This window comes from Crocuta crocuta, unplaced genomic scaffold, assembly GCF_008692635.1.
Source record: "Crocuta crocuta isolate KB4526 unplaced genomic scaffold, BGI_CrCroc_1.0 scaffold134, whole genome shotgun sequence".
In the NCBI taxonomy this organism is placed as follows: Eukaryota; Metazoa; Chordata; class Mammalia; order Carnivora; family Hyaenidae; genus Crocuta; species Crocuta crocuta.
Window position 1 is genome coordinate 3,842,328 of NW_027530183.1, and position 14,224 is coordinate 3,856,551.

Below are 14,224 nucleotides of genomic sequence, written 5' to 3' on the forward strand. Positions count from 1 at the left end.
AAGGATCATGGCGCCACTCTAGTATTCTTATCTTACTTTACCTATTCACTTAACAAGATTGTGTTCTAACCAAACTAAGCTTTTTACCATGTTATGAACATGAATCACGTGTTTCTACTTCCTGTCTTTGTACTTTTTTAAAGCTATAACCCCACTTTCAATCTTTACCTTTTGAAATCCTATTTACCAGTGTATGTCTATGCTTTTTACTACGAAGTCTTTCTCTTTATCCCAACCAAAACCACTCCCTTCTATGGATATCCATAGCCCTCTATACTTCTCTTAAAATTACTTGTATTATAATCAATGTTGCATTTTCTAACACTTTTCCAACTCTCTAGTCCCCACACTCATGCACATGTGTATGAGTTCCCTGTAAAAAATCATTAGGCCAGTTGAATGGAATTGAGGCTTCATCAACCTCAGTAGCTCTCAGGTACATATGAGAAAAGCTCAAAGATCTGCCCTTAGCATATTAAAAACAGTCTGAAGCTTTGTGCAATGACAACACATTAACTCTGTTTATTTAATGCTTATTTTCTATAAAGCAATATATAAAGACATGCTTATTTTCTAATTAATGGACCTGAAAGGGCCTTTTCTGGATTTTTAGCTTGATTTATACCATTATAAGTCAGCTGAAGATTTTTTCCCCTAATGGTTGACAGTAGTTATGCTTCATTTTCTCTTTTGGACCTCCCTATGATACTGGTTTGTGATACATGGTTTACAACAGGAATGACTGCATAGACTTAGAAGGTCATTAAACCCAGGCTGAATTATAGAGTCTAAGCTTACTTTAGCCACATGTGATTACCTAGAATTGAAAGTTAAGTTTATTTCCCCTCACAAAGGCTACATATATACATGGGCATACATAGAAAGTGATTATTATTGCAGCGTTAGCTCATGGCCTTCATGGCAAGATTCAATGTGTAAAGGCTGTCTTAGAAATTGTAAGAGTTACATCTTTTCATTAATGAAAATTTCTTAAGAGTCAACAGCAAACACATGTCACAACTTCTCATTTGATTTTCTCCCAAAAGAAATTAACTTGAAATATTAAAAAAGAAAATTCCAATCTATTATATTGCACATTTTGTTTTCCTTAATGATTCTGGGCATATTACATAATATTTACAGTTTTAAGAGCAAATGTAATAATGCCTTTGTGCTTTATAATTGATGCAACTTAGGTTGCTTATGGCCTGATTAGAAAGTAGTTTTGAGTGAATACATTAATTCAGTGGCTCTCAAGGAGATTTAGGGATCTCTGGAGTCCCTGAGATCCTTGCAGGAAATATGCAAGACCAAGAACCTTTTTGTGATAACACTAAGATTCTGTTTGTCCTGTTGTGCACAAGACAAGAACGTGCAGTGAAGTTTTTCAGAGGTTACATGATACATATCACAACAAATTGAATGCAAACACAAATATAAGAATCCAGCTGTCCTCTTGTAAGCCAGACATTAACTATATTTGCAAAAATATAAAAGGGTCATTCTTCTCACCTTTATTTTTGGAAAATATAGTTATTTTTTATTTTTAGCTTAAATTTCTAACATGGTAAATCTGATAGACTGGACAATGATAAACAGAATCTATTTGGAGTCCTATATTATTTCTAAGTTCTATATTATTTCTAAGGCTCTAGAGAAAAAGTCTGATAAATGCTGCATTAGAGTATATAAAATAAACTCCCAATAATATCAGATTATCTAGGATTTTTTAAGCATGATAATTGCATTATTTTAAGTTGTGATAATATTTGGCACGAAAATTTATTCTATTCACTTGATTTTTTAAAAACAATGAGAATTAGCAGAGATTCCTGCTTGTCTTAAAAAGAAAATGATTGTGACAGTTCTGAATTTATTTCAATTTTTCTTGAAACTTTCAATAAACAATAATAAAATCTATCTAAAATCTATTTTCTTGCTTTGTTATCAAATTCAGAATTACTTTTTCTCTGATTCTTAATAATTTTAATAATTTTACTTCTAGTATGCGATTATCATATAGTTACTGAAAATGATTTTAATATTATTAAATAATGGAAATATAAATTTTCTGAGGGGAATAACCTTATAGCAATCCAGTGATAATTGAGTTTTCCAGAGTCTACATGATTTCTTTCTAGGTTAACATTTACAGATGGAAATATGGATAAAAATAGAGACTTTTAAAAGTTTAGAAAATAAATAGGAAGAAATTAGATATTTGATTAGTAAATTCTTCATAACAAACCATAAATGTAACAAATACAGATTTGAATAAATTAAGAATTAGGAGTAAGGAAGTAGTAAACATCATTTAACTTCACACTTTATGGTTGAAAATCCTTCAATGGCTTCCGGTGTTTTTGGACAAAGTCTAAACTCTTTTGCAGAGCATATGAGATCCTTCACAATGTGACCCCTAGCCCCCATTCTAGTTAATCTTAACTTTTTTCCATGACTACATTGACATCTCTCTCCTCCCATAGCCTCATCTTTATTCATATCCAAGTACTTACTTTTCCATATTTCTTTGTTTTTAATGTATTTTCTCCCAAATCTGGAAAGCATCTTTCTTCTGTCAGGAAAAATTGTTCAAGACTTGGAAATTGAGTAAAGGGAATACTGGGTATTATCCAGAGGATCCTATGGGACTGTTGATTTTATAGGGATATGCATAGTTGATTGATTTTCTATTGACTAGACTATTTACAACTTTGTAATGGTAGAAGTTAAGTTGTAGAAAACTGACAGCATTTCAAATGATTCTTATCCATAGCAATACGAATGATTCCTGTTCATAGCAATGCAAATGAATTTTGTCCAGTAGAGACTATAACTCTCTGTAAGTCAAGTAAAATATTTGACACATGTTCATTTTATATATGGGAGTAATTTTTTTTAGCTTTTTGAAAATTAAATTTTAGCATCTGCCTTTCTCAACTACCCTATGTAAAACTCTTGTTTACTCTTTAAGATATGCTGGAAAAACAACTTTCTCAGTGGGAACTTTAATATTTCCTAATCAAAATTAGCTGTTTACCTCATAATGCTCCCACTGCACTTTTTAAAAATATTTTTTTATTTTGAGAGAGAGAAAAAACATGAACAGGGGAGAGACAGAAAGGGAGAGAGAACGAATCCCAAGCAGGATCTACACTGTCAGTGTGAAGCACAGCATGGGGCTTAATTAAACCCACACACCAGGAGATCATGACCTGAGCCGAAATCAAGTCTGACACTTAATTGATTGAGCCACCCAGGTGCCCCATCCCACTGAACTTTTAATATACTTCTACTATAGCTCTTACTTAATTGTAGTATATCTGTCTATATTCCTGTTTCTCCCTCCACTAGATTAACTCTTCAAAAGCAAAAATATCATGTTTTATTCAAAAGAGAAAATAACTTTTTAATTGTAGACTTTATGAGCAAATATAATTTAGCATGAAATTGAAAAAAGTTGAAAGAAGAAACTTAATGAAGCCAGAATGACTTATACAAGATGAAGAGTAAGAGTGCTGAGTTTCAGAGGCTTGTACTATGGCTGTGTTTCCTGAACTACCGTAGCCAAGACATTTTTCTTCTGTCATATTTTACACATCTAGGTTAGGGATAATAATTATTGTAATTATTAAGACAGAGGAATTCCCATAAAGGGATGGTTAAGTCAAAAGTGGGCAGGAGGCAGCCTTACTTAGCTCATGTGGCTATGAGTAAGAATGTAAGAAGTGAAAAATATATGACTTTTTTACAACCTGAAATTTATAGCCGTGGCTTGCAATAAAATTAAAAAGTGGCTTGACTCCTTACTCTGAATTTGGAAGGTCTTTTACTTAGCAGTAGCTTCACATCCTTACCATTTTAATTTTTATTTTATTTATGTATTTTTAGGAACTAGTTTCTGGAAGAATAAGCAATCATTGGAATGAAGGGATGGACTAGTTTTGTCTGGCAGGTATTTTATGCCATTAAATTTAATTTTGTTTGGATGCTCTAAGATTCAGATATTTTTAGAAATGTTTCGATAATTTTTCTGAAAGAGTGATTTATAGTATTTACTCTGTAAATCAGTCGCTTACAAATAGTGAACTTAACAATCAGCAGTGAATTCTGAATGTATGTCCTAGCAGGTGAGAGAACCCAAACTATTTACTAACGCATCTCAGTGCTGTTTCCATAGCAATGGAAACAGTTACTGTCAGCCCAGAGTCGCTTTGATGGTTGACTTCAGCAGTGAACTCTGTGTGATGCTGCCAAATGTCTGGCTTCTGTTTCCTGTTCCAAACATTTGTTTCTTATTCTGAATACTAATGACTAGTCTACAAAGGCTGTGGTTCAATTCCACTGAAGATGGGCCTGGGAATCATATGTGGAAAAGTAGTGAGCATTTTGCCTGTAGTGAATTAAAAACTGTACATAATTGGATTGTACATTCCCCAACTAGCTATGCCAGTAGTTTATTAATAATGTTACCTTGCTGTTATTAAGCAGATGGGCTGAAATGAGAAATGACAGCACATCCATCATCATTGAGTCAAATGCTTTTTGAGGAAGGCTTGCTGACTTTGGCTGGCTAGCACCATCGTGTAAATCCAAATGATCATGCACATGTATGCCAGGAGAAAAATAAATTTGCAACTGAAGTGCGCTTTGCTGTTGAAAATGTTCGCATATTGATTGCTCTGAAATGAAGAAGCAGCAGCTGCCTGAAATGCCAGTGAAATGGCTGAGAGATTGAAAATGAAAAGGGGAAAAAAGCTAAGCAATTTTTGCTCTTTAAAAATGAAGAGTACTCTGATTTTGAAGTTCTAGCTAATATGGTGGTTATCACTGTAGAGAATTCGGATACTCTTTGCCTAGGTCACACCCTCTGCCAGGAATCTGAAGACCAGACTCATTTCTCTAGAGTATAAGTTCCTTGAGGGTAGACTGTTTTTATCGTTGCATTCCTGATAGCTCACACATGGCCTTTCGAGCACCAGGTGCTCAATAACTATTTACTGAATTGAGTGAAAATCAATGAATTTCCTGCAAGAAGTTTCTGATAGTTAAGCCCATCAAATTTCCTAAAACGAGCTATTAGACAGTTATCTTTATTAAAATGCATAATAGCCCAGGACCATAAATCCTCACTACCCAGTGTCTCTTCCTAGTAGATACCCCTCAAAGGTAGCTCTTCTCATCTGCATACTTTTCCCCCAGCTAGTGGATCCAATTTTTCCTAGCTTTTGGTAGCACCATTTGCCATTTCTAACTCAGATTGGCTGGCTTATCGTAGTCAAAGTTCCCAGTGGTTGTTTTATGCAAGCACTTCCGATGTTGTTCCTCTCCTTGTGCCAAACCCTGTCTCTTGTTCTCACCTCGGGGCAATTCTGTCTGCACCCTACTCCCCAGAGGCCTTTGGCAAAGTCTGGANGGGGGGGGGGGGAAAGGGAGTGCTACTGGCATCTAGTAAGTGGAAACCAATTATGCTGCTAACATCCTGCAATGCACAGAGCAGCCTTAAAACAAAGACGTATTTGGCACAAAATGTCAGTAGTGCCAAGGTTGAGAAATCCTGCCCTGGAGCTTCAAGCTCTTTCATGAAGCTTTTTCAAAGCTATGCAGAATTACCCTATGCCCTCCTTATCCCACCCCCCTCCAGGGGAAAAAAAAAGGCTTCGTTTGCTTTCTTATACTTTTAAAATTTGCTTTCTTTCCCTCAAGATGTTGCCATACTCTCACTCTTTGCTACCAGTGTCTGAACTCAGGTACTTAGTTATTTTTGCTGGTAGCCCCAAATTCCAGAGCACGGAAAGGCAAATATGCAAAATGAGTTCCAGGAATAATCAATCCTGAATATCATCGGTTTTAAGAGAGACATATAAAGAAAGCTCTACAAATATACCCACGTGGAGTTTTGAAGCTGCTCTGTAAATAATAAATATTTTTTATTGTTCTGAACCTTCTTTTAGGAATCTTAATTTGGATATTTGTATATTACATCAAATTTTGGAAAGCAAGTGTGGTTCAACAATCTTAACATCATTCCTAGGATGTGCTGGATATTTTTATTCTTGAAAATCCCAAATTGATCTGAATATTTTTAATAAGGAACTAATTATATTATTATTGTTATTCTTAATTACTTCTGAGAGAGAGCATGAGGAGAGGAGGAACAGAGGGAGAGAGAGAGAGAATCTTAAGCAGGCTCCATACCCAGCACCAGCCCAATAGCCATGACCAACTGAGTCACCCAGACACCCCAGAACCGATCATTTTTATTCATGGATATGGGACTCAAATTTTGGATTCTAACATGAAAATTTAGATAATTGTATGGCACTGGGTAGACCTTTTCAAAACTTTAAGATGGAAATATTGTCACTTGTTTAATAAGTTCAGTGACACTTAAATGAGGGAAGCATTTCATCTTTAATGTTCTTTACAAATATTAACTAATTAATCCTGATCACCCTATTATAATAAGAAATATATTATTATCTCTCTTGGAGATTTGAAAACTGTTTACCATACAATATTCCAGTTTAGCAAATTCATGAACGGTGATTCAGGGTAGTGTTTCCGTTCTCAAATACTATAATTAAATCCCTTTCTCAGATGCTTTCTTTGTAAACAGCATAGCATAGTAATTTTTAGTCTTTGCCTTTACGAGACAACTCTTGATAGCTTAAAAGAAAGGAAATCTAGATAATAAATTTACAAAATTCTGAGATAAATTGTTAATATTACATAATAATTATATAGGTTCCCCAAGCCAAGTGTGTTCTCTCTTTTCCTTTTAGTTTTTGCTTAAAACACCTTTAAAAGTTTCCTTTTATGAATCATCACATAAAGTTATAAAGTAAACAAAATATTGTTATTATTATTCCTTTTAATCTATTTATTTCCTTATTTTAGTCCAATTCCTGTTTATTGCACCACCAAATTGGTTCAAATTAATAGACATATAACAAGAATGCCATATCTCAGAAGTATTAAAATAATTGGTAGGCCCTTCAGGTTTCTTTCCTTACAAATATTAATCTAGAGGTTACATTAGCACCAAATATTAATATTGTCTTCACGAGGACAAAATAGAATGATCTCTTTCTACTTTTTCTATCCTCATTTCCTCAAATTCATTTCTTTTTTTAAAAAAATATTTACTTATTTTGAGAGAGAGAGAGAGCAAAAGCAAGGGAAGGGCAGAGAGAGAGGGAGAGAGAAAATCCCAAGCAGGCTCCATGCTGTCACACCATCAGCACAGAGCCCAATGTAGGGCTCGAACTCACAAACCATGAGATCATGACCTGAGCTAAAATCAGGAGTCGGTCGCTTAACCGACTGAGCCACCCAGGCACCCTTCCTCAATTCATTTCTTATCTTTCCTACCTCTTTTCTCCATAAAGAAAAAGAAAGAACTAAATCAACACCACTCTGCCCATCATCTGCTTTAAGTTTTTGGAAGTTATGTACAAGGGAGAAGGAAAACAAAAGCAACATAGGAAGGGGTGGCTGGTAAATGTTATATTTGGTTGAGTCACTGAGAGATTGGAAACAAATATTTAGTTGCCTATCTGAATGAACCCTGATCATGAACTGATGGCCAGAAAAAGGGCTTGTTAGTGACCATGACTATGTTACAACAGGCAACAGGTATTTATTAAGCATCTACTATGTGCCTGACACTGGGACACAGACACAGTCTCTGCCCCCATGAAGCTTCCAGGGCAGGAGACAGTGGAGCAGGTCTTAGTTCAAACACCTGTGGTATTTAGAGTCTGCAGAGATTTGAAGGCATCATTAGGGAAGGGCTTCAGGGATGTACTACGGCTCACTATTCCAGTTGTCCTGAGGGCCAGAGGAGAGTCTCAGTAGTTGTTAATCTGACATTGTCTTGGTTTACTTAAAGATTATAGGAAATTAAGACCTATTTACTCTATTATTGGGTTTCATTCTTATATTTTAAATAGTGTGCCAATTGCCTTTTGTTGCGATTTGGGGAGGAATTCAATAATTAATATTGACACAGTCCCTGTTCTGGAAATGTCCACATACATACCCTTGGGACACAAATAAGAAAACAGGAAATAGTAATTAAGTATGATGAATATTGTTGTGAGTAATCTGGAGTGCTGTGAAAGGGGTTAGCAAGTACTTAAAGAGGAACTCACATTCAAGCTGAGTCTTACAAAAAACATGAAAGTAAAGCAAGTCCATTGAGATTATGGGAGCAGCATTTTGGGCAGATGGAACAGCATAGACAAAGACTTTGCTACAAATAAGAACAAACACAGAAAACCACAAATGGTCCAAGTGACCATGGGTGGAGTTGAGGCAACTTTAGCCATTAGTCTAAAGAGGTAAGCAGGGCCAGATCATGAAGGACCTTCGATGTCACCTTAAGAAACTTTGAATTTATTCAGGCAAAAAGAGGGAGCAAATTGACAAGATTATAGACAGAAGGGTCACTGTCAGATTTGTGTTTTGATCTAATCACTCTGGCTGCATTTCAGGGCAAGGAATAGAGTAGAGGCAAGATTAGAGTTAGGAAAGAAGGTTAAGACAATGATAACATTGAATAATGTGTATGGAATCAATTACAGGACAAAATTGTCATCTGTAATCATTTTTATTATAAAATAATTTAATTAGGTATAACATAAAACTCCATAACATACTTATGCTTATAGTTTTTATATAACTATAAAACAAACATGTTTACAAATTAAGTATCAGCCAGATTGAAAAATAATAAAATTCATTTTCTTTTATAGTTTTTAAAGCATATTTTAATTTATTTTGAGAGAGAGAGAGAGAGAGTGCATGAGCAGGTGAGAGGCAGAGAGACAGAAAGAGAGAGAATCCCAAATAAGCTCTGTGCTGTTAGTGTGGAGCCCAATACAAGGCTCAGTCTCACGAACCATGAAATCGTGACCTGAGCTGAGATCAAGAGTTGGACACTTAACGAACTGAGCCACCCAGGTGCCCCCGAAATTATAAAACTTAAATGAACATTAAATTAATATTGTAGACGGTATGCTTTTACTAAAAGTAAAACCCTGATGTTAAGTTTTAAGATAGAAAGATTTCTTTTTATTTTTATGTTTCACTTGTTTACTTGATTCTTTCTAAGTATGATGCACTATCATTTGACTTGTCATTATAGTTACTGGTTCCTTTTTCCTATTTAGAAACATATTAATTTTAAATGACCAGTCTCTTATTTTGATGATCCAAAATGTAATAGTGCACCACAAAACATAATGCTAAAAAGTTATGAATACTATTTAATAAAATACTATTCTCCACTACATATTCTTACTGTTATTAAGCTATCACAAGTTGATACATACGAAGAAGGTATCTCTGCAGAATATTAGCCCATGACAAATATGTGATGATGACCTAGCTCAGATTCTTTTGTGTTCAATGTGTACTATATTTCTGTAGGTGCTTTAATGCCTCCAAAATTTCCTCCCTCCTCTCTATCTCTTTTTTCTCTTGGGTTATTATGAAACTTGGTTTGGTACTGTAAACAGTGATGTCATTTAGCCTTTTGTTGACTTGAATTAATCATTTGTATATCAGTTCAAGTTTCTCATTCCTTCTGGATAATTAAGTAACAGCATTTTAACACCTGTTGCTTTTTTGTGGGGTAAAATCAAAGTCTCACTTTACTAAATTATGTGAATGAAAGCCTTATCCTATAAATGTTGTATTCACTTACAAAGCATATTGATGATTTAAAAGTTTTGTCAGAAAGTTTTTTAACTGGTAAAAAATTTAATATAGATATAATGATGTCTGATTGCTTTAGCATGACTTCAGAAATAAACCTAATTCATTCATTCAACAAATGTTTATTGAAAGCCCATATTGTGCCAGGGACTTGGGATACAACTTGTACAAGAAAGAAACAGCAGGTTAAGGAAGCCAGAGATGCTTGTAACACTCCAAAGTTAAACACCATACTTTAGTCCGTGGTTCCAAAAGCCAGACCAGCAACCAGCATCTGCATCACCTAAGAATTTGTTAGAAATGCAATTTCTCAGGGTGCCTGGGTGGCTCAATCAGTTGAGCATCCGACTTTGCCTTGGGGGAGGGGGCAGCAGTGTTTTAACAAGTCCGCAGGGGGATTCCGATGCTCCCTGAAGTGTGATAGCCGCGCTGGCTGACGGATTGATCTCTTCCAAAACTAAGAATGTAAGAAGGCCACTTTTCTTAAGGCAGAGGTCCTATGACTAGAATTTACAAAAAACATTTTAAGAAAAAATTTTAAAGATGTACATTCAGGGTCATCAAATGACTGAGATATAAGAAATTCTCATCATCTACTATGATTAAAGGGAAAAAATGATAGTAAAAACTTATTAAAATTTTTAACTTGATGAGAATTTGGCTGTGTTTTTCTTCTTTCTCAGTGCAGATTAGATCCCTTGTCTTATCCAAGTGTGTGGTAGGAGATTCCTTGTCCCATCTGAAAAGCTTATAGGCAAAAGCAATTACATTTGCATTCCGGTTCTGCTTTTAGCAGTCAGTATTGCTTTGTAATTTTTCTCATTTTTAAATCTCATCTAGCGGGGAAATTCTAATTTTGTTCTGCTTGGTGCCATTTTATCAGAAGGATAAAGCTTTCCTTCATGTCCCACCCTCACAAAAAATGTCCATCTGTCTGTTCAGGACTAAAGGTCCAGTGCAGGGCTGCCCAGAGTTGCCTTTTTTCATTTCCTTGGTGAATCTAAAGATGGTAGGTCCTGTTCCTCCTTCCCATTTCTAAAGTCTCAGCTCTTCCTTCTCTTTTAATTAGCCACTGCTATACTCTCTCCTCTCCTCTCCACAAATCCAGTTTTAGCTAATCTTTAATAGCAGGAAAAAAAGAGTTTGGATTGCAAACCAAATCTTTCTGTTTTGCATTTCTGCTAGATTCTTTAAGCCTTTGTTTCAGTCACTGTGTTGAGCAGGGGAAAGAAAAAAATAGCCTTTCGGTTATTAATAAGAGAAGAGGGGAGCAATGCTGAAAACACATAGTTACTAATATGAAGGTGTATATCGATGCCAGAAGATACAATACTAAAAGATGTTATTTCTTACTTTTATAAAACTGTATTTTCTATTTCTTTCATTTTGTAGTAGACAATCAATACATATGGGAGCCAGAATTATTTTTCTAAAACATTCACTTGATAAATAATCTTTGTGCACTTAGTATGTGCCAGGAACTGTTGCAGATGTTAGGGAGATAGCAGTGAGCACATGGAGAAAAACCTCTGCCCTCATGAGGATTAAAGCACAGAGAGGAAAAGTGACAAAAAACAAAATACATACATAAAACGTAAAGCAAGTTACATGGTGAAAAATTCTCTGAGAAATATAAAGCAGAGAAAGAAGTGAAGGAATAGACAAGTTTGAGCGAGGTGGCCAGGGAGGGCCTTACTGGAAAGGGGAACACAGACCTGTGGAGGTGAGGGAGCAAGTCAAACAGATACCTGGGGAAATGTTCTCCAGGCAGAGGGAGTAGCCAGTGCAAAGGCCCTGAGGCCTAGAGACAGGGGGAAAAAGTGGTAGGTCAAATCCCATGCACCTCATGAGTCTGTGGTTTTTGACTTTTCATTCTTTGCAATTTCTCATTTCAGATACTGCATTTTTCATAATCAGAAGTTCTATTTGGATCTTCTTTATATCTTTCATATTTATATATAAATATATATGTATATATATTCTCTACATGCTTGAGCACATTTATAAAATTCGTAAAATCTACTTTAAGGTTCTTGTCTGCTAATTGCAGCCTTTCTGCCATTCCTGGGTCTGTTTCCATTGACTGATATTTTTTCATGCTTACAGTAATATTTTTTCTGCTGCATTGCATAACTGTTAACTTACTAAATTTAGGATGTTTGAACATTTTCTTTAATTATATAGACATGAAACCCAAGGGGATATGAGTGTTGGGCTTTGTCGTAGTGTATAATTGTTACTTTGGATCATGCTGACCTTTCCAAATCTTGCTTTGATGTTTTATTTTGGTGGGTTCTCTGCAGGCTTCAGCTGCACTGTTCCGGTGACACTCTTCTGAGGACAAATTCTATGGGTTACCCTTTTTTTCCCCACTGTGGCCAGTGAGAAGACAAACTATTCCCAGCCTGGCTTGAGCTCTGAGAATTCCTTCAGGAAGTTCTTTCCATCACCATATGGGTTGTTACCCCAGATGTGTGCTAGTCAATACTCAGCAGAGGCTCAGAGGGCTTTGTCTTCAGGTTTCAGGAGCTTTTTCTCTCTCCTTCTGGTCCTCTGCCCCAGGGATTCTAGCTGACTCAGCCTCCCTCAACTCATATCCTCACCTGCTTCACTCTGCCAGCTTTGTTAGGCTTTCCTAGGCTTCTCCTTCCCTGTGGCTTTAAAGCTGCCTCTGCCTCTAGCCAATAATTGGGAGAAAATGTAAAGATCTCTTCTTCTTTCCTTCCTTCCTTCCTTCCTTCCTTCCTTCCCTCCTTCTATCCATCCATATCATGCCAGCACAATCTTGCTCTGGCTATTGTTCAGTGTCAGATATATATCTTTCTCTTTCTCCTCCTCTTCCTCCTTTTTAACAGCAGGAGGACAATTCTCTTGACTGTTAGTCCCTCATGGGGAGAAGCAGAAGTCCTAGTATAACTTCTGATTGCCAAACATGTGGACTATTTAAATGCTCTTAGAACCTAGCCTGTTTATATTTATATGTGAACTCTGGCCCACATTTAAAGCCTATCTACAACTGAGGCATAAATTCTGGACTTGTGGTTTGGATTGGGTTGTCTCAAAGTAAACCTGAAGGCAAGGATTTGTGTGCAGAGTAGTTCATTTGGGAGGTGATCCCAGGGAACACAAGTGGAAGAGTAGGAGAAGTGAGAGAGGGAAGGGAAAAAAACACTAAATGTTGTGGGGATCTGGATGGCCCACTCGGTTAAGCTCTGACTCTTGATCTTGGCTCAGGTCATGATCTCATGGTTCATGAGGTGGAGCCCCATGTTGGGGTCTGTGCTGATAGTGGGGAGCCTGCTTGGATTCTCTTTCTCCCCCGACCCTGTCCCTTCCCTGCTTGTGCTTGCTCTCTCTCTCAGAATAAATTAATAAACATTAAAAAAAAAAAAAACCCACAAAAGGGTGTGTTGTCAACTTACTCACCAGATATACCAAAGGGCTCAATCCTGCAGAGAAACTCGAGGAGGTAGAATAAATTTAGCCTACCTTAGAGCTATCACAAGTGAGGCAGCTTCGGTATATTATTTCTTCACTCCTCATCCATCTTTTATAGAGAGCTCCTTCTGTGGGTGTTCACTCTCTACACTTCTGAGTTACTCTTGTATGTGCAGGTTGAGCACATTCCCGTGGCCAGATAAAGCCCTCGGGCAGAGAACTTCAGGTGTTCATAGTAAGCAGCCTTCATTATGCAGAGGCCAAAGCCAGAGGGATGAAAGTGGCGTCCTAGTAATGTGACTAGCACCAGACAGAAGATGTGAATTAAACCCACTCTAAAGTAGAAGTGCTATGTATTCTTTTTCCAACCCAGCATATGAAATAGACTTGACCTAATAGGTACAGGCTTATATCAATCTTCTCTTCCTTTCATAATAATGAGAGAATGTTTTTAAATGTTTTATTTCTCAACAGTATAGTGAACACCTAACTCACAAGGAATGTTTAATTCTGTTGATTTGATATTTCCATATACCTGAACATTTGACCCTCTAGGGAATGACATTTTGACACATTACTTTTCTTAAGTAGAAATATATCTACACTTTCTATTGCCTTTTAAAATACAGGACATGAAATAGATTTTAGATTTTTTTTGACGACTCAGTAATTTCATTGAACGCAGTGCACTGAAACCAAAGACACAGTTGCATTTGTAGTGGCTTTCTTGAGAAAACTTTTCATGCTGACTTAGTTTTATGCATGTGTACCTGTCTCATAAAAGAAAAAGTATAGCATGACAGCCTACACAGGGAAACAATAATGAGTTATGCAAAAATAGTTATGAGATCACTGACCACCACAACCTTCTCCAAAGTGATTTATTGCCCCTCCCACCCCCCCCAAATCATTCCTTTGCTGAAGCTGTTCTTACACTTTAGCTTGTAAGAGCTATTCAAAAGCATTTATTATCTCTGCATCACAAACGCAGTCAATCCCAGGAATCTCCTAATTCACTTACTCAAATGCTTTTCCCTCTCATGTATTATTGACAGAATGAAAT

The 14,224-nt window shown here is 36.3% G+C and overlaps 1 protein-coding gene across 10 annotated transcripts in view; it reads left to right on the top strand.

The window, feature by feature from the left end:
- MAPK10 (mitogen-activated protein kinase 10) overlaps positions 1-14,224 on the top strand; it is a 291,326-nt gene that overhangs the window by 43,367 nt on the left and 233,735 nt on the right. The window contains exon 1 of one of the 10 annotated variants that reach the window (XM_077765158.1): positions 3,937-3,955. The exons of the other annotated variants lie outside the window; for them this stretch is intronic. The gene's annotated coding sequence lies outside the window, so the exon portion shown is untranslated. Of the gene's footprint in view, positions 1-3,936; positions 3,956-14,224 lie in introns of those variants that run through there. 10 annotated transcript variants of the gene reach the window in all.